The sequence below is a fragment of the Ambystoma mexicanum genome, chromosome 6p (assembly GCF_040938575.1).
Source record: "Ambystoma mexicanum isolate Mex_15411 chromosome 6p, UKY_AmexF1_1, whole genome shotgun sequence".
NCBI lineage: Eukaryota > Metazoa > Chordata > Amphibia > Caudata > Ambystomatidae > Ambystoma > Ambystoma mexicanum.
The window spans coordinates 165,236,390-165,262,135 of NC_090935.1; positions in this window are offsets into that span (position 1 = coordinate 165,236,390).

Genomic DNA, 25,746 nt, shown 5'->3' on the forward strand with positions numbered 1-25,746 from the left:
TCTTTGTGCTTCTTTCTCCACTCTCTTTTTTTCCTTTCTGTTCCATTCTTCTATCACTCTTTGGCCCTCATTAGGACCCTGGCGGATTTTTTCCGCCGTCGGCGGACTTTTCCGCCATGGCGCAAAGTCCCTTTACGCCATGGCGGATGGCGGACTTACCGCCCCATTCCGAGGTCGGCGGGGCGGTAAGTCCCCATTGACCCATTTACCCTTCCCCATTCCCATTTCGGCCCCATAGGGCTCAATGGGAGTGGGGAAGGAGTTAATTACGCCACCGTAAATTACGGTGGCGTAATTAACACCAAGGTCCCATAGCGCCATGGATTTTTACGCCCGCAAAAAGCGGGCGGAAAAATGACCATGGCGCTATGGGAACTCGTAGTTGGCGGTAAGGGGTCGGCGCAGCTAACGCTGGCGCAAACCCCTTACCGCCAGGGTCCTAATGAGGGCCTTTGTCTATTATCATACTGTCTTTGTTCTTCCACTTGTTCTTCTACAATCTCTTCCTGATATAGCTGCTCTCGTGGCTCCCAGCTTTTCCTTTTCTTCTCATCTTCTTTTAATCTCTTCTCTCATTCCTTATCTTTTCTTTCTTGTTGGTCCTTACCTCCTCTTTGCGTAACTTCCTTGACACATTTCCCATTAATATTCATCCTCTCATCATTTGTTCTGCACAAGCGATACCTCATCAGCCTTATCCTTTTCTCCCTTCTATCTCTTAATCTCCCCATATCTTTGTGTCGACAAATTTAACAGCTCACTCTTTTCTTCCGTGTCTTGTGTCTTGTATGATCGTACAAAACTCTTCCTTTCTCTTATTCTCTTCCAGACTATCATCACTACTGTAAGCAAAGGGTTCATATATCGGATTACTATACCCCGCTGCTGCTTTCAACTCCTTTAAAGGACATACTCCTATCTCTTCCTTAGCACAACCCTTTGCCTCAAGCAAGGTAAGGGGAGCTGAGGGCTCAACGCCTTCTCCATTACTCTGGTTAAGCATCCACTCCTCAGGTGGCGGGTCGTCTCTTTCCTCTTGATACATCTTCCAGAGCTCTAAAATCACCAATCTTTTCTCTAATTTCTTCCCTGTGTAGGCAGCATGCAAGTATGTGGTCATGTGTTGCAATACAGCTCTTGACAATGATCTCCCTTGTGGCCACGGCATGAACATTTTTTTTGCTGTACCCTTCACCCATTCCACACTGTACTCTTTGAGCTTGGGCATATGCTTTGGCAGTGTCTTACATCGGTGCATAAGAGGAGTATCCCCCATAATAATAAAGTCTCAGGTGACTGTCGATACTTACCAGACTGTTAATGAACCTTTTACCTTGGCTTAAATCACCACTTTTCAATGTTTTAAAACAACAAATATGTGCAAGCACCATTAATCGTTGCTTAATCCTCTTATTTGAATAGCCTATCTATTCTCTTGATTGGCATTTCTATGCTCTTGATTGGCGGCAATCGCTTTGTCATTGCTGCACTTAATCATTGCTGCTCCTCAACTTTTTAAATTTTTCACAATCTCTATCGTTATTTGATAGTTTACTCAAAAAACAATGTTCAGACTAGTCAAACATTACACATTATAAATACCACAACCACATCTTCCCTTGCCTTTATTTTTTACCCTGTACATGGTTTGAAACATCACTTTATGTAATCCTAATTACACATTTTATATTTCACTCTACCCCCATTGGGATTTGAGATGTCTCCTTCTGATTGCCTTGAATCAGGTTTTCCTAGGCGGTCGCTCTTATCTCTACGATTATTTCCTGTTACTCCAAATTATTACAATCCCGTCTCCTTATTTGTCATTCCCCTTAGTCTACTCACCATTCTTTAATCTACTCGAAGCCTTTGGTACCGAATCCTCCTCCGATCCGACCACTTTGCCTTACGTCAGCAGAGCGCTGTGGTAACCGGGCAGGGATTTCTTCAAAGGGGGACCTGCCCACCATCTCGTTTCTTCTTGAAAGTTTATTTCTATCGGCCACTCTCCATAGGAAACTCTGTTATCTTCCAGCTAATGGTGGAGGATACCAAATCATTCAAAACTCTGGAGACAAACTAGTTTGGATCTTTTGAACCATCCACACAGCTACCACGTGAGCTTTGGGCCCTTTAGGAATGTGCATCCAATGCATGGGTTCACAAAATAACTCAGAGTCCAAGTAGCCAAACCAACTCAGGAAGATGGCAAAGTACTGTTTTATTATCAATTATCTAAAACAGGGAGTTACAACGAACATCAACGGATGTACACTCAATTTCTCTCAACAACCTTTTCATAAAAACATGATTATATACTCAAAATACTTCATCGGTGCCATCATACTATGTGGCAAATAATTCAAAACCTACTGTGGATCGGGATAGGCTTAAGGGGAACATCTAAGTACACATTATATAGGAACTAGGATTATGATTGGCTGCCCACTGTCAGGGGGACAATACATGCCTACCTCTAAAACATGCCATCTTCAAAACCATTAGATACACGGTTTCTGATTGGTTTCTCAAACTATAAGGGCCTTCGTTATATGGAGCACTACAATTGCCTGTGCCATGTCTGGATCATTCGGTTCACTTAGCAGCACATAAGCTTAGAGCCAGGTTTAAGGAGATGGGGCCTGACTCTACCTGCCCACCCAATTAGCCCAGCATCTCTCATCACCCAAGCCTTTGCCATGAAGATTGTCTTTGAACTTGGCCTTGCAAAGTATCCTTATCTCTTAGAATACATGGCAGTGCGGGCACTCACTATCATTGTCTAGGACTCCAAGTTCGAATCTATTTTCATCTTTGGCTCATATGACAGGAGACCATGATCTGGTCCATTTTGCAGGGTTTAAATGAATAAAACTTGGCACTCTTCGTGTTCTTTCTTTGCACCTTAACTAGAGATGATTCATCCTTCACACGTTCACTCCTTTCCAGACTAGATAGGCTACCTTGCTGTTTCAGTCTTGCCTTCAGGCCAGACAACCTCACCATGCAGCTCCACGATTCCAGCTTAAGCTTGCTCCAACACAATTCTCCCTTTTTTCTTCATGGGCCCAGGCTTACCAAAATTCAAGATACAGATGTCCAGCTTCTATACAGTGGCGGCTTTGCCTGCATTCTATTCACTACATATATACAGCTTCGATGGTGACTTAGTCTACTTGCATTTCAGCGTCTGTACAATTATTGAACGATTCTCTGCAGCACTTTGTGCACGTGTAATCTTCTTTTTTGTATTTAAAAGTTCTCTTGATTCTTTACTTCATCATTAGTTTCTTTAATATCATACATCCTCTTCAGCCAGTATTCTGCGATGTTGCTTATACTCTCTTATGAAGTCACAGCCTTTTTTCTTTACTCTTTTTTATATTCCTTCAGGGTGTTCCTCCATCAGATTGTCATCATTTTGGGGATACATTCAATAGGGTTGCCTCAATGGGTATCTTCTTTTGAACATACATTGCGGTATTGGCACAACTGCTGGTGTCAAACACGGCACGATCTCAGGCTTCCAACATATGGGAGGCAAGGGGCCGGGGTTTCCTGCAGAGACATGCAGCTGCTCCTTAACACATTTCAAACATCCCTTTAGGGTGTGAGTAAGAGAAGGATCCCTTGTGTGTGGTTTTAAGATAAGATGCTGCTGTGTGGTTTTGAGGTTTGATTGTAGGATTTTGAAGGTGCACCTATATGTATAAACGATTGCTGGTCAATAATAGATTGCAAGGAGATTGTTGAGGTGGCGGAAGAGTTGTCCATCAGCGGTAGGTGGCGAGGAGATTTTGAGAAGCAAATGGGAGAGTGAAAAGTTAGTTAGCGTTGTGAAGCCAAGGATTTGTTAATACTAGTCTATATCGTAGACTAGGTGGAGCTTGAGTTTGGATGAAAGGGGCGGCATTTATGGTGCACGCCCAGACTGTTGTTGGTGAAGACAAGAGGCTTCAAAAGAGGCATAGGAAGTGTGTTGGAAATTGGAGAAATTATTGATTATAAGAGATTGAGAAGAAGGAGTGGAAAGGGAATAGATTTGAAGGGTGTGTTTTTAAAGTTGGTAAGTATCGGCAGTCAAGAGCATGACATGCCATTATGGGAGGAGAGATTGCCCTTCTGCATTTTTCCAAATCCCTGCCGAGGTACAAGGACAAGATAAAAAAATATCACACCCAGTGGGTAAGGGCCACAGCAGATAAAATGTTTTTACCCTGGCCCCAAGAGGGCACTCTTTTGAAATCAGTGCTGAAACACATGACCACATATTTACATGCTTTGTATAAGAGAAAAAAAAACTGCAAAAGAGATCAGCTTTTCTAGATCTATAGAAAATGTTTGGGGGCGAGGTGGAGGAGTCACCACTGAAAGAATGGATCCTCAACCAGCATGAATGGGACAGCTCCTTCTCATCCACCCCCCCTACCCCAGAGCATCGATCAACCAGATGATAAACAGAGGTTTTACCCACTAAAAGAGTTAAAAGCAGTGGCAGGAAATGCTAACCCTGCATATGTGCCATTCTCTTAAAGTAGTGAAGATACTATAAATGGAGATAGGATAAACAATCAAAAGACAGTGACCAGGCGCAATGAGTATAACGAGCGTGGCGAACTACAAGCAAAAAAATAGAGCTTAAAGAGGGGACACATGGGCAAAAGACGAGCCTGAAGAATAGGGAAGAGACAGTGAGTACTCCAAATGAGTGGGTGGGAGAACAGATATTACCTAAATTGGATGGAAGAAATATAGACGATTCTAAAGACAAAGAACGGGTGGATATACAAGGCAACAGGAAAAAGAGGAAACAGAGGAAGAAGTTAGAGTAAGAAGAGAAAGCATGGGAGAGAATAATTAAGCAAGTAGCAGAAAAGCGTAGAAAATATAGGACGGACAAAGAAAGGGAAAAGTGGCAGGAGGAAGTAAGAAGAGAACTACAAGAACAAGAGAAGGAGAAATAGAGAGAAGACAGGGGAAAGGTGAGAAAGCAGAAGGAGAAAAGGGAAAGGCAAAGGGGAGTGGAGAAAAGGAGAGTGAATAAAATACGGGAAGAAAAGGAAAGCCAAATAGAGCGGAGGCAAGAGAAGAGGAGTAATGAAGTTCAAAAGCTCGTTGAGGAGCGCATACTAAAAGGGAAAGAGAGGGATGAGCAGGAGTGGGAAAGGATCTTAGAGAGACCTTTCAGAGAAATGGAGGACATAATGAAAATTAATACTCTTCCAGATGAAGATGATGGAGCAGTGATACATAGGAGAAGGTAACCTTTATATAGGTAAGAGAGACAGTGGTGCCACACTTAAGGTAAAAAGGAGTGTCGTAGGATCACCACAAATATGTTGGAGAAAGACTTGAGGGGGACATACAGGACAAAGCCGTTACTGCAATTAGATCTTGAGGGCAGAGAAAATGAAGAATGTGATGACAATTGGGGGGTCAATGGGGTTTGACGAGGGACGGGGAACAGGATGATGAGGGAGAGGAAGGGACACTACAGGAGTGGTCAGAGAAGGAGGCAGTGTTGTAAGATTTGGATGAACCAGAAGAAGAAGGGCCAGAACCTGCAACATATGCCAAGCGGTGAATGCAGCGATCGCAGGGCCTAGAAGAGATAATCCCTTATGGAAAAAGGTTAATAACATTACCGGGAAGGAAAATGGTGACTATGACAGTCACATTCACAAAAATGAAGGGTATAACTGAATAGGAATACAGTACAGAATTAATACATTTCCCATTGTTAGAAAGGGTAAAGGACGACCGCAATATATACCATGGCCACAAATGCACAAGGACAATTTGAAATGTAAATTACCAACATTGACATCAGGGGCGGGTAAATGGATCTATGGGCTAGAAAGAATGACATCAGGAATGACACTAGCAGTGGGCAACATAAATCATTTATTAGCAGCTACCATTAGGGAGAGAGCTGATAACTTTAGAAGAACACATGGTACCCTGAGGTGACTGCAGGGCAAACTTATGAAGGACACTAAGAGTGCAATATCCTGAGACATCAGACATGAGTATGATCATGACATGCAAAAGGCATGAGCATGAAGACCTGTTGCTTATATTCAAGAGATTCAAGAGTGATGGCCTCTTGAGAGAGCCTTTGGACAAACCTATAGCTATTTTTTAACATATCCTGTGTTAAGGGTTACCAGACCCAGTGCAGAGGACATTGAAAAAATGTGTGGGAATGGAAAAAAAACATAGCCGAGGATCCAATTGATGATAGTTCACCATTGTCAACTATTACAAGAGAAAGCAAGAAATAAGGCTAGAAGAAGCAAAGTTAGTTCAGAATAAATTGGCAAAGGTTTCAGCTGAAGGGGCTATCTTGACAAGTGGGTAGGGAATAGTTACACAGGATACACAGTAGGTATGGCCAATGTCCGGAGGGAATTTTGCAGGAAGGGGAGAATATAATTATTGGCCTAGAGGGAGTGGGATTGCACTGAGAAGAAGGGGGGTTGGATTTCAAGTGCTGCAAGGAGGAGGATTTAATGGCAGACCGACCTAGATCTGGGGGACCACCTCAGCAATGTTGGAACTGTGGGAAAATGGGACACATTGCCTGAGCATGCCGAAGCGCGGGAAGAATGCAAGAGAATTGGAAGGATCCAAGAGGGTGGATGGCAAATCCACCACCATACAGTGCAGAACTGCCTTAGTATTATGCCCAAGATCACACGCAGTATCAAAAACACACACCACAAAGGCAACATACATCACTGATGCCAGTACAAACACAACAACCTCCAGTACAGACACAGCTAGTACCCAAACAGACACAGCAAGCACAGACACAGCCACAAACATGAGCACAGAAGAATACCACTATGGCAATGCAGAATGCAGATGCAGGATCACTGACAACTACACCTAGAATAGGGAACGTGACCGTATTGAGGGGAATCCTTTCACTGGAACAGGCATGAACCTGTACCCACAGACTGACTTGTGTTCATCCTTTCAGACACACCCGACCCACAAGAGGAACCACGAGTCGGGGTAACGATAGGTGACAAAACATTTTCCCATGTAGATATGGGAGCGACCTGGTCCTGTATTAGAGAGGCAAGACCCCCAATGTCAGCTACTGCCACAAATGCACAAGCGTTTTTTGGGGCTACAAATGTGGTTCCATTCACTAATGACCTACCCATCACTATAGGGGAACATGCCCACTCCATGCCACTATTATATTCAGGTCAGACACCAGTAAACTTCATGGTAAGGGATATGATGAGCAAATTCAATACAATCTCATTCACTGACCAGGGAATAGTGTGCTCCACTCCAGGATTCATTACATGAACGCGCGAGAATTCATTTTAGCATTCTCAGGGCAAATGGCACAGAGGGGCGTACCCATGGATCCAGAAGTTTTTCAATATGGATTTAACCTCTTGTTAGCATGGATCCCTGGGATGAGGGGCAAAGTCTTATGGCTACTCACAGAATTATTTTTACAGGCCATTAATTCCCATGTATGAGAAGGAGCTAGAAGCAGTCAGAGTGAGGGAAGAAAAGGTGATTATTCACGGGACTGATGACGAAAGTGAAAACGTGGTGAGCAGTCATTGCTCTGGAGGAAGGACACAGACTAACTGACCTGACAGATGAGGAATTGTTCAAAGATGAAAGCTTAGATGGTGAAGGGGTATTCTCTATAAGCCTCATATATTGCATGAAAATTGAGAGCAGGGAAGTGCCACAGAGGATGCTTCACAGTAATTGATCTAAATATGCATTCTTTTCAATTCCCCTTCACGAAGAATCACAAGACCTGACCTAATTTTCATGCAGACACAAAGAATGGAAACATACTCATTTGCCACACGGGTATTGTGGGACCCCATCCATTTTCAACAGAGTCCAAATGGACTTGGGAAACATCCATTTTAACAGCACAGTAGTCCAGTATGTAGATAACATTTTGGTGTGCAGTGAGACTGAAGAACAGTGCAGACAAGATTTAGTACAATTAATGACAGTTCTAGCAGATGAAGGATATAAGGTGGACAAGTAATAGTTACAATATTGTCAGGTGCGGTCTTGTACTTTGAACAATTGATATCTCAAGAACACAGAAAGGTGACCCGTGAAAGAGCAGAAGCACTCATGAAGACTGCTCAGCCAAAGATAGCAAGCGGGATACAACAATTCTTGGGGCTCTGCAACTAGTGCAGAGCATGTGTCTTTGACTATAGTACGCACGTCAGACTCCTTTTAAAGGGTCTTAAAGAAGCTGGGAAGAATGACAGCAGTGTAGTCTGGACATGAGAAATGAACGAAGCATTCAATGACTTGAAATAAGCAATTTGCACAGCACCAGTTTTAGCAATCTCAGATTACAGGACAGAATGTGTCCTATTCGCACAGTCAAATGGGTGGTAATGTCAACAGTGCTCACGCAGACACAAACCACTAGCATATTACAGTGGGATCCTTAACCCAGTGATGAGAGGCCATTACCCCTGTGAACAATCATTGGCTGCTGCAGTCTTTGCGATTGAGAATTCAGATAATATTACAATGGGCTGTAGAATAATGCTATATGTGGAGAACACCCTATTCACGAACTATGAGAAACACAAAAGCACAATGACAACACAGAGAGCATCTGGGTATGAGGAGATCATCTGAAACCCAGCAATCAAGATAGCGAGGTATACACTAATGAACCCAGCAACATTCATAGCAGAGCCAGTAGAAGAAGGAGACTAGGTACATGACTGTACCAAGTACACTGAACATTACGATGATATACCCCATGTCAGAGAGAATGCCCTCAGAGGGTGGGAAGACCTCTTCATTGATGCTTGTTGGGCAATTGACCAGACTTCAGAGGCCAAGTATACTAAACATTATGACAATATACCCCATGTCAGAGAAAATGCCCTGAGAGGGTGGAAAGAGCTCTTCATTGGCGCTTGTTGGACAATTGACCAGACTTCAGATGAAAGACACACAGGGACTGCAGTATTAAAGCTAATATTGAATGGTGACTTCGAAGTGGTGGCCAGTGCAAGACTGCCTCTAAATTGTTTGGCACAAGTAGCATAATTGGCAGCACTCATTCTAGCCCTTGAAGCCCATGAGGATTATGACACAACAGTGTATTCAGACTTCGCCTATGTGATGTCCACAGTGCATGCGGGACTGTCACGATGGAAAAGGTAGGGCTGCCTCCATGCAGATGGCACACCAGTGCAGCATGCATAATTATTGGACAGGCTTATAGATGCACTGCAGCTCCCATCAGCCATTGCTGTGGTAAAGTGTGTAGCCCACAGAAGGGGCAGAGATGTAATTTCCTGTGACAATGAAGTCATTGACACAGAGGCAAAAAGAGAAGCATATTTACGTGACATATCTGAATTTGATACACCATTTGATAAACACACGTGTGAACATAGGCTGGTTATAAAAGAAGGCTTTCATTTCTTACCCATAACACAGATTATTGGGTTACAGGGCTGTGTTCCACCCGAAAAACAGGAGCTATGGAAAAGAAGAGGTTGCTCACTATCCCCCACCAATGCAATGTGGCAACAAGACAGTACTGGTAAATTGGTCATACCCCTTACATTACTTAAAGTAGCATTAAACCAGCTTCACTATCCTGCACACATGACACAAGAGAGTCTTGCAGCTCTGATCTTAGAGGAGTGGTTCACACCCAACCTTGCTGAGTATGTTGCCGATTTTGTTGTTAACTATGTGATGTGCCAGAAATTCACGGCAGGGGTCATGCTGCGCTTAGTGAGAGGAACAATACCCCGTCCCACCAGATATTTCCAGCATTTGCATATCGATTATGTAGATATGCTTCAAAATGGTAATGGCTACAGAAATATGTTGGTATTTGTATTCCCTTTTTCTCGATGGATTGAGGCGGGTCAATGCACACACCCCGATGCCGACAAAATTCCTTGTACGAGAGGTATTTCTGAGATGGGGATTGTGCAAAATCCTCCAGTCTGACAATGGACAGAATTTTGTAAATGAGCTGTTCAAGCATATCACAATCTTTCTAGGCATTAAGCATAAATTCTCTTCCGTGAATCACCCGCAGATAAATGGATTTTGTGAGAGAATCAACGGCCGTCTCAAAGAGAGGATAATAAAGCTCAATACTACCCTGAAAAAAGGGATGGCTCCTTAGCTCTGTTTGAATTACATAATCAGCCTGGCCCAGACCATCACCTGACTCCTCATGAGCTGGTGACACGACGCCATATGCTCATACCTCTTGCTCCTCCCACTAGAGTGCGAACAGATGCTAAAAGCACCACTGTTGTTCTCGGAACTGAACTGAATGACTACTTGGCTGCTATGACCGCAAGTGTCTCTTTTATGCCGCAACAGCTTCAAAACCGGCAGATGAGGTCGAAGAACATTGAGGAACACAACAAACAGCTTTATCTGTAGACTTTACTTTGTAAGAGGATTCAATTCAACACTACAGCTAAATCAATGCCTAGTCTGGGATACTGAATGGAAACCCTTATTGATATATCTTTATGTCCAGTTCATGAGTTCTGGATGACTACCCCTATATAACACCCCTCTCTTAGAATCCCCCTGACCCCACTGAGCCAAGAAGTAGTTCTGTTTTGCAAGTTTAAAAGGTTTATTTGAGAAATAAGACAAAATATAGATACCACGCTTTTATAATACATAATAATCGATATCGCCCTTATAAATATAATATTAATCAACAATGGGTAATCTGACACTAGCACACTTCTTTATAATCAATGAGGAGTTAGTATAGGATGGATCAAGTAGCAAAAATACTTTTATGATTTCAAGGGAAAAGCAATGAGGAATAAATGCAGTACAGAAATACTTGAGATGATTTTAGCAAAAGATAATATAATCACTTTTTCTCTGGCAATTCACCCCCCTCCCCTATGCAATGTAAGACATGGAAGTAGATGGAAAGAGGAGCACACAGTTCTCAGGAATGGAATCAAATACAATACGAAATTCAGTTCCCCCCCAGCAAGCTTAGAGAAAACAGGTATGAGTTTAAAACACAGGCCCAAGTGCTTTGAATGTGGTGGCAATGAAGTGAGACATATGCTGAAAATGCTTTTGATTCCCTTTAGGAGGTTCAGGGTGAGTGAGAGATACTTGAGATGAGTTCAGGCTCACTTTAGCAATGATTCAGAGATGGTTATTAAGAGGCAAACGGATTTTTAGCAAGGAAAGAAATGACTGCTGATGGTTACACGTGGCTGGATTTTTAACCCAATCGCAAATCGCGGTAAAATTTGTGAGTGCGTGAATCGTAAAAAGTATAAGTCGGTTATAGGCTTGTTGGAAAGCTTAGATTCTAAGCTTTCAGAGGAAAGTTAAACCAAGTTCGTAGCCCAAACGGTTCCAGAGATATGAACAATTGTGTAAAGGTCGTTTTTCGGATTTAAAGTAAAGCTGCAGAATTGACAGGTGACAGTGGTGCAGCTTTACAAAATGACAAGTGACAACTTCTAGGAGGCAGTTCTGGTTAGATTAAAATAGTTTGGACTAGATTATTTTAAACTAAGAGCTTATTTCTGTCACAATCTGACCTAAGTACTCACAATATATTTTGGAAGGACTGGACCTCGTCACGGATCTGATCGATCAGGCTAGCGGCACTTCACAGCGATCTGGTCTCTGGGTCTGCGGTTCTGCATGGTTTGGTCTGGTCTGGTCTGGCCCTGGTCTGGTCTGTCCGGATACAGCGGTCTCTGCACGGCTCCTGGATCTCTCCCTCATTTATGTCAATCCCACCCAAGCAACATACTTGGTTACACCAACCTCCACGTCCCGGTTTTCATAAATGTGGGGGTTGTACTATGTGTTCACATGCACTTGAGACCACCTTTATTGACTTCGAACATTTAGGTACACACAAGATTGTGTCTTTTATTAATTGCAATTCAAAGTTTTGCATTTACTGCATTAAATGTGTTTGTGGCCATTACTACATTGGTAGTACCATACGCCCGTTGAAAATTCGCATCAGGGAACATTTGTATTCAATTGCTCAATCTGATTCCAAATATCCCTTAGCCTTGCATTGGCAAACAGCTCACCAAATGGACAACAAGGCAATGATTCAATTTGCTGGGATCATGAAGGTGTCCCTCCCACAACGTGGGGGCAACCAGATACTGAAACTCAGGCAATTAGAAGCCCGGTTGATTTGCCAATATCGGACTGTAGAGTTTGGCCTGAACACAGACCATTAACTATCTGTTTTCTTGTAATTGTATGCTGTTCAATAAGTCACATGTGTAATTTAGGGTTCTTTCACATGGTATGTCCAACCGGTACTGTTCATTTATACTGATGCGAGTGGTGATCAGCCGATGTTTACATGCGTTTCTCTTAGACTTTTTATGACCTTTTGCTTTCACCCTTTTTGAGTTATTACCCGTTTAACTGGCTATGTCCCTGCAAGCCCTATCAGTTCCATTTTTCTTTCTGTATACAATATCTAATTGAATATACTAAGTCTTAATTCTAGGGATTGGGCATCCGTATCAGAATACAGGTTTCCTTGCCCTTGTATTCCGGTTGCCGTCCTGTTTAATTATATGTTACCTAGACTAGTCCATCATGGCGCTTTGCTTTCCACTGCTTTTTGCGTGTGTTTTGCCCGTGGACGGGCGTTTTCGCTGTTGCTTCCCTCCCTGGTCCTAGTTAACCCAGGACACAGAGGGTCGTTGTTTGGCTCCAGTTCCCCGCATAGCAGTGAACGCGCTGGTGAGTCAATGATGACAATTTGCACACAAGCCCTATCCATGAGCATCACTTATTCGATCATTCCATGCTACTTCGGATGATCGCAGAGATAGCCCACTTAATTGGCTAACTGATCCTTTGTTGTTTTCTCTTGTTTTTCTTCACGCAAATTTACTCCTGGAACATCGCCCGTGCTACAGCAATATAATAATTTACAGATACGTTTTTCGTGCAACTGCAAAGTAATGGTATGTCGTTTTTTAACTTTTTATGACTTCTAAGTGCTAATTTAGTCAGCCAGATTCGTTTTAACATAGGCATCCCTTCTCTACCTTTTAGGGAGCCCACGGTTAATTAACCCAAACATTTAGCCTCACCTCTGGTAAGTGGGGTTCAATCTTTTCCTTTGTGTAGTAAAATTACAGACCTTGAACTAGTACAACGTATTCTACTTTTGCTTTCTCTCCAGTAACTAGATTTAACGTAAGCCAAGATCAAGGTAAAATTATACTAGCCTGTGGCTTTACACATGTATCTCTGTCTGATCACCATGAACATCTCTTCTTTTACTTAATAATTGTGTTTCTTTTTCTTTGCCCCCCCCTGTTTCTCTAATGTATTATGTTTTCTCCCACCGAAATGCGCATCTTATGTTAAAATCTTTTCTCTTTTGCCTGAATTGGGTTGAATTGTATTGTGCATTCGGTGTATTTGTCTATTATTATAACCTATACTTCTGTTTGGTATACCCTAACTGCCTTGTTTGCCCTGGGTCTGGGCCCTTTGTCTATTTTATTATTGAACTACGCTCGTTATATGCTTTTGTCTTTCAAAAATGTCTTATAATTTTGTATAAGCAGCCTCAGTAGAAGAGCTGGAAGCTCGAAACACGTGTCAGGCTGCAACGGCACTGATTAAAAATACTTAATTAATCTGCAATATGCTTGTTACTTCATGTGTGAGCGCAGTTTGAGAGCAAACCTATTCTTCTCTCATTTTCCATTTCCAGTGGGCTATTGGCAGGTTCCCACTCTTGCTCTCAGCCGCAGCCCGTCCACAGTCATTAAAGTTGCCATCTATGCACTGTACCCTGCTGGCCCTTTCTGCCACTTTTCCCTTTTTAAAATTACATGCACCCATCACATATCACATGAGGTATACTCTGTTCAAACTCTGCTCTTCCTGGGGGCTTGCATTCAGAAATGGCAACATTTTGTGCTTTTTAGTGGGTTATGCAACATTGGTTTTTCATTAAAATGTATACAAATGTACACCCTCCCACTACACATATCTCAGTAACTTTCCAGGTCGCTAGCTTAAATACAATGTCTACAATATCAATAAATACTGGGGTCTTGCCCCAAAACATCACACAAATTGGAGGTTGGGCTTGAATTGTAGGCAAAGTTTCCATTTTAAGGTTCCCCACATTTCACATTTCTGTCATCCGGTTACCAAGAGTTATCAGTGTTTCTATAAAATATATATTTTGCTTTCAATTCAGTTCTCAGAGTGTTGGAGTCCGCCTCCAAGACTTGGGTGGGTCAGTGATCACATGTGTCTCCTGGCCGGCAGGTCTTTGTTGACAGGAAACAGTCAAAATCAACATATTCTATTCAAGTGCAAGAGCCTATTGTGTGGTCTCCAGGAGGCTGCCAGCCAGTCTGCCTTCTATCAATCAAGAGGTCATGTGAGATTCTAACTCCTGGTGTGAATCTCTGGAGGTGAGAGGTTTCCCAGCCTTTTGGCCTGTTAATCAAATCAGATTGTCTCTGGGAACAGCAAGTGGTTAAGTTTTTAATTAAATGCAGTCTTTTGATGTCTCAGTTGTCACAGAAGGCGGATTGGCTTCTGAAGTAGCAGTTCTCCTGTCAGAGTTTAGACCACTGGCGCCGCCTTGAGGTATTTATCGGTACTGCGTCCATTTTTTTGGATCAGTCTTGAATGAATGCATTCCAAACAAGATATTTTACATGGAAGTATATTATCCAGGTTCAGCACATGACACTGGTGTGGTTCTGCAGTAAAATAATTTTGTGCCCATAATTTAGCCATGTTTGACCTGAAGAAAATGAATTCCCAATAGTTATGGGTTGCTTTTGGCAATCAGCATTGCCCTTTTTGCAATGGTTTTCAGGCTACTGTGTGTAGCTCAATGGTGGTTTTAGGCAGTGCCCTCCTGTGCTCACAACATAGGCAAAAATGGGTGGCACCTATTCTTCATGGATTTTCCTGTGCATTTTCTGGGAAGCTCTGGCCATCATGATGTTTTCAATGCCAGTAATGCACAGTGTTTGTGGTAGGGCTCGGATGCATGGGTAAAAACATCCCACAACTTAAACCCTTATACATTGGTGATTCTATTTTTGTGAAGAGGTTTGTGCAAACCTGGCACACGCCAAGATATGAAGGACCTTTTATAGTGGAAGAAGTAACTCCCACTGATGTTAAAGTGCAAGGAAGGCGCACCTGTCTGCACCTCAGTGACATCAAACCCTGCCAAGAAGAGACCCACCTGTCACCTGTCCCAGACAATGAACCAGAAGAGGGCGTGATGAGAATCCAGACAAGGTCAAGAGCAAGAAACAGACAGCAACCTGTGAATTAGAGCCAATAATACACTGTTTTTCTGACACAAATGACTGCCTCACATGAACTTCCTCCGCAAGAAGACTGTGCATGCATAATAAGGCAATCACCTGTAGTTTGAAAAAAAGATGAATAAGAAAGTGGTACTAGATGTTACCTCTAAGAGTACTGCTGTCTGCAGTCCTTGCCTTTATACTCGAAAGCTACTGTGCCTTCAAGATAACAAAAGTATTTGTAGATCCTGAGACTAGATTTATTTTTTAAAGGATTCTTCAGGCGATCATGACAGTTGTTAGTAGCTGAATGTAACTTGATGTCAACATGAGGTTACCTAGTGTGCAGAACATACTAGAAAAGGAGAAGCAAAATGATGAATCTTTTTGATTCCAGTAAGTACAGCCTTTTGACACACAGACCAGGTAATTGACGTGCACCCTTGCAGCAGGTGGACACACTAACAGTGATGATTGTAGCTGCCTTTTTTACACTATGTGTCTTTATATCTTCATTTTGCTGGTAGTACGAGAAGTGATTCTATATAATGTGCCAAAGCCAGACATGCTAAAATGGCACCCATTCCTATGTTAGATGATGCAATATAATGACCCTTTCCTAGTACTGCCGAACAGTTGAAGAGAATGAAATGGGAAGTTAACACTAACCTCTAACACATAAATTCCTATATGATCGATTCTGCCTAGAGCGACATTGGAGGACAGTTACTACTTGTGTGTGCTTATTCACTATGCTAGGGGTGCCTCAAGGGTTTTATTAGCCACATATATATGATAAGACAGGACAGGGGGCTCCTGGAAGTTGGTAACATGGGCAACTGCAGATAAATGGACTGGTACTCACACCTGAGGGGTGGAGGGATGGACTGGTAGTATGCAAAGCACTAGCCAGCTCGCCCTCTTCCTCTCTGAGTGGGCTGAACTCTCCATCTCCCTCCTCGCCTCTACCTTTCAACTTCTCCTCTGAGACCTGAACATCCACCTGGATGCTACTTGCCCTTCTTTGGGACTCTTTCACAACCTCTGAGACTCTCTCTCTCTCTATTCTTCTCTCTGGCCTGGCTCACTTTGCAGGGCACACCCTGGATGTTCTGATCTCCTCAGACCTCTCCCTCTCTAACCCTCTCACCACTCCTCACTCCTGGAGTGATCAATTTCTCCTTTCCTCCCACCTCTATCTTTCACCCCCTCTGGCCAATCCGACTCCAGCTCTGCCACATACCTTCTCGGTCATCCGACCCATGAAGCGTTAGTCATCACTCTATCTCTAACATTCCTGATGTCCTTGCCCTGTCATGATAATCCGCTTGAAGCCCAAATCCAAGTGCAACTCGTGGTACGACTTTGACCTTGTCACCCTTAAACACAAGTGCAGGGTGGTTGAGGTGCACCCTCTGACAAACTGGCCTGCTCCAAAAGCAATACAGACTCTCTGTCCTTGCCAAGAAGAGAGCCCACATCCAAGCCCACGTCTCTGTGGCATCTAACAACTCAGCCAAATTCTTCTAAATCTGCAAGGAGCTGGCCAATCCTGCCACAGTCCCTACCTCTCATGTTCCCTCCCAGGCCCTCTGCACTGCCTTGGCTTCTCATTTCATCACTAAAACTCAAGACATCCTGTCCACCCTCTCTTCCTATATCTCCTCCTCCTCCTCCTCCACTCCTGGCCCGATTGTGGCCGACTCTCCTCTGCATGTCTCTTCCTTTCCCCTTTTCACCCAAGACAATGATTCTAGACAAGTCCGATCTATGAAAGTCTCATCGAAGCAGGTTCTCCCCTGTTCATCCAGAACCATCAAGGACCATATTCACACCCTTGCTCCTGCCTTGGTCAATTTCTGCAATCACTCGTTAAGCACTCCCTTGAGCACCCCCTTCATACGAAGCCCTCTGCTGATCCTTCCTCTCTGGCTAATTATTGCACAAACTCCATCACTCCTTACCTGTGCAAACTCCTGGAAAAGCTAGCCATCTCCCAGCTTACTCTTCACACTGAATCTGTTAGTTGTCTCCACAACCACCAGACTGGCTTCAGTGCATCCAGAAGCACGGGAACTGCTCTCCTGAACATCCATGAAGACCTGCTCTCTAACCTTGATTCTAACCTCCCGTCTGTCCTCATTGTTCTCGATCTTCCTTCTGCTTTTGATATGGTCAACCATGCGATCCTGCTCAATCACCTCCATGATAGCCTGGGTATCACTGATCAGGCCCTGGTCTGGCTGACCTCCTTTCTCACTGACCGACCCTCTACGGTCCAACTGGGGTATTTCTTCTCTTCTATCTCTCTCTCTACTTGTGGTGTTCCTCAGGGATCTAATCTTTCTCCCTGGCTTTTCAACCATTACCTGGCACCTCTTGTCGACTGCATTGCAACTTTCTGCTTCAACTTTCAGTGTTATGCAGATGACACCCAGCTCCCTTTCTGGCTCCCCTCAGCCGCTTCTTGTCGTTCTTTCATAACAGACTGTCTGGCCGCAATTCAGTAATGGTGCGCCACCAATGATCTTTGAAATAATGCCATTAAGACTGAGATATTCCTCATCGGAACACCAGCTCCCTCCTTCCCTCTCTCTCTCTCTCTCTCTCTGGCCACCCACTCTGGGCCCTCTTCCTGCTCTTGCCTGTGAGGCTAAGAAACGTGGGGTCATCTTCGCCTCCACCCTCTCCTTCTCTCCTCACATCTCTGATGTCTCTAAGAAGCCAATATATCTGCTGCACCTCCTCAGATGTATTCTTCCTTTCCTCACTTTCCCCCAGAAGCTCACTGTCTCCAGAGCTCTGGTCCTCTCTACTCTGGACTACTGCAACAATGGTCTATGCCTCTATGCTCTAACCTCTACAACTTATCGAGAACAGGACTGTGAGACTTGTCATTGGCCTCAAGTCTAGGGATCATATCTCTCCAGTTCTGAAATCTCTTCACTGGCTCACTGTGGCAGCAAGGATCAAGTTCAAGACTTTTTGCATCATCCACAAGGTGTTCTCAGGCCTGGTACTGCACTACCTCCCACTCTCTCTTCCTAAACATCTCCCTTCTCAAGCTCTCTGCTCATCCACCTCCAACTCTCTGAGGGTCAGTTGCTTTTCCAAGCAGAGAGTAGAGGGCAGATCTCTCTCTTCAGCTGGGGCTTCCCTCTGGAACAGCCTCTCTGTCGCTCTCAAACTTGAGCAGAAGCACCTTCGCTTCTGGAAGCAACTCAAGACCTTCCTTTTTGCTTCTGCCTTCTCTCTTACTCTCCCATGCTGTTGTCGGGACTACTCCATGCACTGGTGACCTGGCTACCCTCTGAACTTGGGTCCAGGCTCCTGCATGTCCAGTTGCAATTCACACTGCCTCCTGGCTCCCCCAGCACTTTTGGGCTGTATCTGCAACCCTACAGTCCCCTCGCTCTGCACTTATGGCCACCCGCTGGCTGCACTTATTGAGTTAGCTGCACTTAGCCACACGCTGGCTGCACTTGAGTTACCTGCACTACCCCCTAACCTCCCTCCGCATTTCTCCCCTTCCTCTTCCTTGCATTGTGCGATCTGAATGACATAAGGCCTAGTAAGATTGTTGTTTTTTCCTCCCTATGTTTCCCCCTCCTTGTCTTGTCACGGCTAGAAACACTTGTGTACAGGCACATTATGAATGCCATATCTTATCATATCATAGCCGTATTAGGACACTGGGAAGATATTGTAGTGAATGCAAATAAAGAACGCATTGACCAGTGGCCCAGGATTACAAAACTACTCAGATGGGTCGATGATGAGGGAGGTCCTGTGCAGATAATACCTTATATACCCCTAAAAAATTCCACTTGATGTTTCTGAAATAACGGCACAATAAACATTGGGAAAAACAAAGGGTGTGAACGTATCCATGATGTACCAGGGATAAGAGAAGGAACAGCTGTTCTAATGGACCACTATTGGGCCTACGGAACAAGAGCCTACATGAAGTTGCCCCCTAGTTGGGGAGGACTCTGTTCCATAGTAACGCTAGGCATACCCACTCTGGTAGTACCCACAAGTTATATACAAATTACTTGCTTCCCTCAGATGGAAGCACAGCTGAGAAGGAAAAGGTCCCTCGCTCTCAAGCGTTGGGAAAGGGAAAACTATTTTTCAGCAAAACCTGAGGATGCCTTCAATGACATACCAGATCAGCATAAATTGTTCAGAAAAATAGCAGTGGTTTTCTCTGCTATCTTCGCACCTGGGGTACAGGGTTATGCAAATGTGAAATGGCTCCAGATTACGAGATGGGAACTGTTGCAGTCAATCAATACAACAGTAAAGGTCTTCAATGCCAAAAGGGAGGAGTTGAGAGCCAACAGACTTATGGCACTCCAGAACAGGTATGTCCTTAACCTACTAACAGCATGGAGAATGGCATGAGTGCAAAAATTGGTCGGTCTTACTGCACTTACCCACCTGCTCATGATGCCGAAAATTGAAACCTCACAGAGGTCATTACGTTGCTAACAGATCTTCATACAAAATGGTAGAGGAGGTGGAAGACATCCTTGTTATGTTATGTTATGTTATTTTGCATTTATATAGCGCCTTATATACCATTGGTATGGTCTGTAGGCGCTGGTAGGTGGAACGCCCTTGGGAACCAAAGTTCAGATCAGTAGAGAGAGTAGAGTGAGTCAAAAGGTGCGTATGAGCATCGGGTATGTGTGCAGCTCGTGCGGTATTCGTGTAATAGCTGCTTCTTAGCGGTAGGTTTCGTGGTTGAGAGATCAGGAGTATGTGTTCGTTCTGGCAGGATTTATCCAGACCGGATGTGGCTGCGTTAGGCCTGAGGAGAACGCCTGGCTGGGGGGTGTGTAACCAGCAGTGTTTACTTAGAATGATGTGGAGTGAGCGGCGGATGTTGGTCAGAGAACAGTTATACCGAATGTTGTCATAGTATCTCTGTATTCTAGTTGAGTGGTGATGTAAAGGAGAGAGTAAGCGTGGTGGTGTGATATGATGGGTTATATGCTCTTTCAAACGTTCTCTGCATTCCAAACCATACTATATATGTCACGCAATTCTATGTGCTCCAGTCCGTTCCATGCACTCCTATCCACTCCAGGCACCCCAGTCCGCTCCACACACTCATGCATTCCAGCACCCCCTGCACGCTCCAGTCCACCCCACGCATGGACTCCAGTCCACCCCACGCATGGACTCCAGTCCGCCCCATGCTCTACGCATTCAGCAGTCCTACGTACTCATCTATTCTACGCACTCATCAGTACTGGATGCAATCTGTGCTCGTTCGTTCTACGTACTCGTCCGCTCTACGCAACACGTCCGTTCACTCTAGGCACTCGTTCGCTCCAGGCACTCGTTCGCTTTATGCCCTCACACAAACCATGCATTCACCTGTTTTACGCAGTCGTCCCCTCTACGCCCTCTTCCACTCTATACACTCATCCGCTCTATCCAATCATCCGCTCGATACATTTGCCCAGTCTGTACATTCATTTGCTCCAGCGATCTACAGTCTCCGCACTTCCGTATTCATCCGCTATCCACACACATGCGCTCTACTTGCTTCTCCTGCGGATACCTGAAGATACGATCTAGAGCCGTCACATGCTCTACATACTCATCCGCTCCACATACTCATCTGTTCTACACACTCATCCGGTTTACGCTCATCCATTCTGCACATTCATCTGTTTTACGCACTCCTGCATTCTACTCGCTTCTCTGCATTTACGCACTAATCCGCGCTACACACTCGTCCGCTCTACAAACTCATCCGCTCTACACACTCATCCGCTCAACATGTTCATCCATTCAATACAATCATCCGATTTACATATTCATTCGATATCCACTCATTCGAACTATATAGTTATCTGTTCTTCCACTCATGCATTCTTCCACTCAGCACATTCATCTGTTCCACCTGCTTCATCCATTCTATTTCATCCACGCCATTCACTTCGTTCACTCCTCATGCAGTCTGTCCATTTCCGCAGTTTAAATTTCTTTACTGTTTCCGTATGATTTACTCTTATTAACCATTTCACTGCTTTGATCTACTTTATTTGTTTCATTCTGTTTGTCCTTCTAGTTTATATTAGGGGTTATGAGCTGTCAATTTCTCGCATCAGGTAGTTTGTTGGATTGGTGTCATTGAGTTGCTGTTAGTCTGTTTGGGTTAGTTTGGTACGGGTTGGTTTTAGGGGAAGAGCCAGGTTTTCAGCAGTTTGCGGAAAGACGTTAAACCCTCAGTTAGGCGGATGTGGGGTGGGAGTGAGTTCCATAGCATGGGGGCCAAGGCTGAGAATGATGATCCGCCTAACCTGACTGAGTTTGTCTTCGGTATGACTAGGAGGCCGGCTGAGCTTGATTTTAGGGTGCGTGGGGGTTGATAGGGTTTTAGCTTGTCTTGAAGATATTGAGGTCCGGTTTTATGCAGTGCTCGATGGGAGATGCATAAGGTTTTGAAAGTCACTCTTTGGGCTACTGGACGCCAGTGCAGCGTCTTAAGGGCTGGGGAGATGTGGTCTCTTGGGCCAAGCGCAAGTAGCAAAGTAGCTTGCTCCAATGACAACAGAGACAGGGAACGGGTGATTCGATCCATTCAGCTCAAGATTAGAGGAAAGAACCTCTCAGCGTGATCGACCATCAAGCACCAAACTCACTTGATCACAGTCTCACGGCCGCTTCCGACAGATCGTTTCGATTTCTCATAAGGTTTAAATACCTTGTCTTGTCCGACTACTGTTCCCAAGAATAGTAAAGTGAAATGGACTACTTCCATTTCTCTTTGTAGGACCAGCACACACACCATCTTTTGTGGAGTGCTGGTGGGTTACTTAGTAGCCCCACCTCCTACATTCTCATGCAACATTTAGGTGACCCTCACTATTTCAAATGGCTGGTGGCGTTGGTTGAATTTTCCTACCATTGTGTTTTTCGCCCGGAGGCTGAACCCTCAGCTGCAGCATAGCACCTATGGGTGATGATTTTGTCAAAATGGCCCTGGTCGTCTTTTTTCGCCATTTTCTGTTTGTGAGGTCTTTCTTGGAGTTTACTCTGCGTGCAAAGCCAGGTTTGAGCCGTTAGTTTTGCCTTTGGCGGGTTTCAGTCCTGAAACCCGCCTCCAGCGCTGGAGTATCTGGAAGGGCGGTGCCTGAAACTCCTGTCCTTTGTTTCTAGGACTGCAACCAGTCCCAATTGGCTGGCTGTCCTTTCAGGCCAGCGACCCTGCTCTGTGATTGACAGCCTAGGCTGTGCATGAAGGGGGGAAACCTGCGTAAAGGAGAGTGTTTTGGGACTAGAGGCAGAGTTGACCACTGGGAAGAACACCAGATGAAGAAACCGTGAACGAAGCTTGCTGCATCCTCCTGGACCTTTGAATTGCCCGGTGAAGCCCTTGAAGCCTCAGATTGACAAGAGCAGTTCTGGGAAGGGACAACTTCTTCCCTTGGGTTAGTGGGACCAACTAACAGACAAACTAAACTGGACCATCTTCCCCGACTGGCTGTACTTCTTTGCTGCTGCTGGAACCAAGTGCCAGGGGTCGGAAAATCCGAAGTCGAGTGCAACGTCTGCAATCTGGCCAGATGCTCCAGGTGTCTCCTAAGCGTCCTCCAGAAGGACAACCAGAGCTCGAGCTAGGACCAACCGGTATACAAGATCCACGGTGGTGCCGTTTACTGTTTGCTGAAACCGCGAAGTGCCGCTGATCAAAAAAGAGCCTGTAGCTGTAGACTACCTCCAAATTGCTGCCGCAGGAGTCCTCCAGACATCCCCCCGCTTATGCCCACAATGGATAAGCAGAAACCAGGATGCGCATCGCTGCATCAGGACAGAATCTAGATGTACAACTCGCCCTGAAACCAGAGGTACTGTTCAGACTTGGGGTACTTAACTCAGTGTCTTTAGCTTTGCTTTTCTCAGTTGAGACTTGCAGTGGCTACTTTTGTTTTTGATTTCAGCTCTGCTTTCCACAAGTTGTGACCCTACAAGTGATTTCTACAAAACTATAACTTTGTGTAAGACTTATTAATTATGAAATGCCTCCGCTCCATAGGCTGTGCTCCGATTGACTTTGGCTGTCCTGGCTCCCTGCAGGCTCTAGTCCATGTCCCTCACTGGTGATAACTTGTGTATAGACTGTTCTTGCTGGGAAAGGTTTTGTCTAGACTTCATTGGAAGATGTAAGTATACGTGCCTTACTTTAACTTTTCCTTTAGGCAACCTCAGAATCTGCTAAGCGTACTAGTGATATATAAATGCCATTACTGGCCTTGTGAATGAAGTCACCTCTGGGTGTAGGAAGTGTGTAAAAAGCATCTCTAAATAGTATCCACTAAATGTATGCTGATTCTGATATCTTGCCTTTTTTAAAGAACGCTTATTTAAAAATTGATGTTAGATAAATAACTATTTATAACTGAAACCTTGAGTGCAAGTGTTACAAATTTGATTTCTACAGCTCACATTTACCATGCTTGAGCTCGGTCACACTACCAGCTTGTGTAGTACAGCCCTATACCAAAAGGTGGGTTACCTAATACCAAGTAGACCAGTGTTGTGTAGTCTCACAGTGTCAGTCTCACACAGTGTTACTACATCAATTCTTGCCTAAAAGTCCTTCACACGTTGAGGTCCCTCAGATGTTTTTTTTTTCCGACATGAGAGTGCATGAAGTGTTTGCGTGTGCACATGAAAGAAAGTAGAAAAGATAAAGAAATATCTATGCACCTTCAACTCCAGGCAGGGCGGAGGGGTGGGCGCATGTGCACCTAAGCAGATACAAGCATCGGAAATACAATTATAGTATGTAATGTATGCCTTCTGAGGCTTGTGGATCTGCTTAGAATCACATGCTATGCATAGATTAGCGTGCAGTACATGGAGAAGTGGGTGGGATGTGTGAAGGTACAGTAGCAAATAGATTTTTTAATAACGATTGTCCCACCTGTGAATCTGCTTTAGTCAGACCTTCCAGGATTTTGCGACATGAAATGGCAAATTTTGCGGCATGAAATGGCAAATTTTGCGGCTGAAACCTTTATTTATTGCGGCATTTTTGCGGGACATTTTGTATTCACTGGAGGGTGTAAAATTGCCACATTGCAGGAAATAGGCAGAGTGCATGGCTAGAAGGGAGCCAGGGTATCATTATTATGTATCTTTTGTATTAATTTAATAGGAAGAGTCCCAGATGTCTCTGGCTTGGCAGAACAGTGTTTGCTTTGGCTACATTTCTGGTTTAATGTTCATGCCTATATAATAGTATTAACTAAATTGATCATTATCAATTGTAAAGCTGAAAATATTCCCCTTCTATGTTCTCCAATCCCCCAAACACCCACACACCTCTCTCACCAACACACATCTCACCAACTCTCCATCACAACTTACATTCCTTAACCTCTCACTCTGTCATACAAATACTCATGTGCTATGTAATGTCACAATTTGCACTGCCCAGCCCCTGCCACACTCCAAATCATATTCCCAACTCACAACTTACACTCTACAATTCCTCCCTCAATATAAAGCCCTTCATTCTTTTGTGCTGCTTCTGCATCTTGCATCTTTTCTCCCATTCTATTGCATTCTTCCCTCATCCTTTTTCCCAATCTGCAGCTCACTGCCTCTTTCTGGCCAACCGCTTCCTCTCTGCTTTCTGGCTCACTGACCACACGCTCCCTCTCCTTTCTGTACCTCTGCTCGCACTCAGATTTCTGGCCCACCGCATCACTGCTTCCTCTGCTCTCTTGTGCAGCACTTCCTCCTCTGACCCACTGCTCTCCCTCTGCTTTCTTGCCTATCACTTCACATCTCACCCATCACTCTCCCTCTCTCTCATGTTGTAACCATTTTTTTATTTTTTTTAAATGTAGATTTTGACCCAGTTCCTCAAATAAGGGAGCATTTAAAAAAAGAACAGAGGATATGCTATTTTTAGACAACCCATTTTTGGAAATGAGCAGGTCACCTTATTCTCAAAGGTGACTGGCACATTTCCACAGGCTTGAGCTGTAGCGCATATTGTGCGCCGGCAGCTGCATTGAATGGTGTTCTGGGTTGTTTGACCGAAGTGTAATTATTTGCGTCGGAATTGACCGTAGTCAATTTTGCTGCAAATTGATTTGCACTTCAGCCAAACAACCCAAAATGTACCTTTCACCACCACCCGACCCCCTCCGCTACTTAACTGCTTGGTCGCTGCCGCTTCCCCTGCAACTCTGCGGTGCCTGATCCGTCCCTCTAACGCGGGTCGGATCCGACTCCGCAGGATCCCTTTTTTGTTACTTTCTTTTTTTTCTGTCCCCGCCTCCAATTTTGAGGAAAAAGGGGAAAACGCTTCTGCAACCACCCTAGACCAAAAATACTGAACATGGGGAGCGGGTGACACCCCCGCAACACATTTTCA